At 52.2% G+C, this 3775-nt stretch overlaps 1 protein-coding gene across 1 annotated transcript in view; it reads right to left on the bottom strand.

Moving 5' to 3' along the window:
- The window catches only part of DROSHA (drosha ribonuclease III), a 151651-nt gene that overhangs the window by 118433 nt on the left and 29443 nt on the right, over positions 1–3775 (bottom strand). The window lies entirely within an intron of this gene.

The raw sequence follows: 3775 nt of genomic DNA, 5'->3' as shown, positions 1-3775 counted from the left end.
TGTGGTGCGAAGCAATGGGCTAGGTGTTGACCTGGGCGAAGGGAGAGAGGCTTCTACAGGAGGGAGAAGCAAAATCAAAGAAGAGGTATAGGCAGATATCAAGGAGTTCAATACAGAAGACAATGTTTTGAAACTGATTTTGGTAACAATTGTAGAACACTATGTGATATCACTGAACTGTTGAATTGAACACTTCCACAGTATGATGTCTGGATTAGCTCCTAATAAAACGGTCCAAAAAAAAAAAAAAGCACAAACTCTGATGGCTATAGGGGCCAGGGGGTGTGGTGCGAAGCAATGGGCTAGGTGTTGACCTGGGCGAAGGGAGAGAGGCTTCTACAGGAGGGAGAAGCAAAATCAAAGAAGAGGTATAGGCAGGGCAAGCTTTGAAAAGGAATTTAAGTTGATGAACAAAAAATTCATGATCTAAAGTGTAAACCCCCACGTCATTCACAATAGAAAGATTTTGCTTGTTTGTTTAAGTAGGTAAAATGTTTTTGTCTACAGATCGACTGTGTCCTAAAATGAGCCCTGACAACAGAGGCGTCTTTGTGTCCCTCAGCAGAGACACTGCCGGGAGAGAGCAGTGCACATCCACTACCATCAAAGAGCAAGCAAAGGCTGGCCCTTCATCAGTTCTCACCCCGCTCCCCATCTGTCTGAGGTTCATACACATGCGCCGTGGTGCTGTCTAAATCGGATGACAGGTTTCTTTTGGTGTGTTAAATAAGAACAACTGACCTCCAGAAACATTGCCAGATAGACTCAAGAAAGACGAGAAAATAATCTCAGAAGCAATCACTGTGGGTCTTAACAGAGAAGAAAACAGTTGATGAGATAGGCTGCCGTTATGGAAGGGCCAAGAGGAACGCAGACTGAGGCGGGTGGGACAGAGTCTCAAGCAGACAGGGGTCCACACTCAAAGGAAACCAATCCCGGGTACCATGGGCGGCTGTGACTGACCTGGGACTGGGGCTCACAACTCCGTCAAAGAAGGACTCACCACCCCTCTAGCCTTGGTGTCCCTGGAGTCTATCGAGGCCGAGAGAGCCTGTCCCAATGAGGTCGCATCAGGTACTGAGCCAGGCAGATGTACAGAGATGCCCTGGTCACCTCTGCCCAACGCTAAGGGGCAAGACTTACTCTGCAGATCACCGTCAGGGTGGCCGAATGCTGCCAGCTGACCTACAGTGCAGCTTCAGGCTCGACCCACCTTGCATAAACCCTTCTTCTCTCACAGGTAACGAGCCCTACTAAGCATCCTGCCTCTCAAAATCCATCTTAGCTTCTCCCTCTAGAAAACCCACCGTGAGACAAACCACTGGTGGCAGAAGTCACCAACTCAAGGAAGCAGATCAGGCAGGGCCGTGGAGCTGAGTCATCGAACACCAGCTGACCATGAAGACCCCACCCTGGAGGCGGGTGAAGCAGGCAGCCCTGACACCGACAGCAGGCCAAGTCAAGCTTTCAAAAGATGGTGGCAGCTACCTCACTGGCAGTGAGTCGATTCTGACCCACAGTGAACCTACAGCTTCAGAGGCTGTGAATCTTTTTAGGAGCAAATAGCCTCACCTCTCTCCCATGGGGCTGCTGGTGGGTTTGAAGTGCCAACCTTGCACTTAGCAGTCTAAGGCATATCCGAGAGTGCCACCAGGGCTTCTTTAATGGGCCTGGGCATCACACCGAAAACCATCCTGCACTAGTGGGGGGGGGGTGATTAGTGACACCCTCAAGGAACTAAAGGATGTGGGGAGGATGGTTCTTTCATTTCTCTGTCAACTCACCATCTGGACGCTGGAGAAACCAGATGGATCCGCACGGCTACTGTAGACCATCACAATCCCAACCAACCGAGTACTCGTTCTGACGGTGGGCGCTGTGCCAACTGCCAGAGCTCAGTCGGCGCAGATGAAGAAGGCCTCAGAGACACGCTCTGCGGCCGAGATATGGTGGCTGGGGGCTCTTCTCTCACAATCAAAGCAAGGGACAGAGAGGGTGCACCGTCACAGGGAGCAGACCGCAGTGACCATTTACCGTTTGTTGCAGGGCTGTGCCAGCACCCCACCCTGCCATGGTGCTGGTGCTTTCCGCAGATGGTCACATGGGTTCCCGCTCACAGGGGCCCTATGTGACGCAGTCAAACTGCCCGCACGGTTTTCTTGGCTGTAATCTTTACATAAACAGATCGTCACATCTCTCTTCCACGGAGCCACTGGGTGGGTTTCACAGCCCAATGCTTAAAGCCATGGCATGCCTGGGTCATATTACAACCCCTAGTGCGCCCGACCGTACCGGCGTACTGCAGAGCAGCTGTCGGCCCACTACAGCTGAGCTACTGAGATGAGCCAGTCGGAAGCCTTAGCTAAGCACAGGTGCCCCAGAGGGCTGATGGCAAACCCTACAAAAGATGTAGGGGACCTACTACATCCACACCATTTTCAGAGGTGTGCCAAGAGTGAAAGACAAATCACTCTTTTATCCCCATCATGGAGATCACACAACACCTGTTGGGCCTCGTTAGGTTTGGAGGCACCACACTCCACCCCCAGGTATACTCCCCGGGCCCATTTACCGAGCAGCGGGAAGAACCGCCGGTGCTGAAAATGCCAGATGGGAAGGACCTCACAGCTGTGGACTGCGGTGCAAACATCCTGGCTGCCAGGCCAACAGGGCTGACAGACCCTACAGTCCTGCAGCTGGGACTCGTGGGACAGAGGCTGGGGAGTCTGTGACAAGGTCATGCAGGGAGGATCGCTATGCTAGTCCCGGGGCTTCAGGAGCACCGTCATGCCACCAACAGGGAAGAATTACATGCCTCGTGTACTGCAGGACCCAGGCCCAGAAACACCAAATAAACAGGTGACCAGAACCATTCGTTAAAGCTGAGTTCTGTCACACCCACCAAGGCATGAGGTTGGATGCAGGCGGTACCCGAGAATCAAGCACACATATAGAAGAGGACACTAGCAAGCTGCATCAGCAGGGGCCCAGACCCCTGGGTCCACCACTCTTGGACCAGCGCCCCTCCCACAGCGGATCACTAGGTATGTGAGTACGTAAGATAGCCACTTAGTGTGGAAAGAGAAGTGGCCTGAGGATGGCCTCTGGACAGACTCATGGGCAGAAACAATGGTCAGCCCGGCCCACCAGGGCCTAGAAAGGAAAGGATGGGGAGACCGATCGGAGAGAGATCCTGGGGAGCCGCGGCAGTGGGCACGAAGATCTCTCACAGGCGTGCCCTGATTTCTTGCTCGCTTTTACAGGCAAGGGAATAAAAGGGAATCAATCAGGGCTTTGAAGGATCAGTTGCTGCCTCGCCATCTTTACAATCGCTGTCACGGCCTCCAACGAGTTTTAAATAGAAATTACGGTTTTCCATAAACTATGGTTAAACACCATGGGCTGAAATCATAAAGGATAATCCATGATTAATGGAAATAGTTTCCAAAAATAAAAGATAACGGGGTGAGGGTATTAAGAGAAAGGAGAGAGTAGTTCTATTTTGCCTCTAAGCTGTATTCTGACCCCTTAGCCCTATTTGCACGGTCCCTGAACTGAGCAGCCGGCTGGGGAGGAGGGGGTAGCGGCAGTAAACCCATCACGTGTTACAGCTGAGTGGGAACAACGTACAAAAAAACAGGTGAGTCTAACCCCAGCCGCACCAGAGGGGAGGCACCCACAGAGAGCTGACGGCTGCCATACACACCCTGCAAAAGAGAAAGGCCCACGACTCGTAGTCCTTACTTAATCAGGTGGCTTCCCCGGGTTATTCTTA

The sequence above is a fragment of the Echinops telfairi genome, unplaced genomic scaffold (genome assembly GCF_000313985.2).
Source record: "Echinops telfairi isolate 266 unplaced genomic scaffold, ASM31398v2 ScPeMD7_7469;HRSCAF=8507_1, whole genome shotgun sequence".
Lineage (NCBI taxonomy): Eukaryota > Metazoa > Chordata > Mammalia > Afrosoricida > Tenrecidae > Echinops > Echinops telfairi.
This window is presented reverse-complemented; position numbering and strand designations above follow the sequence as displayed.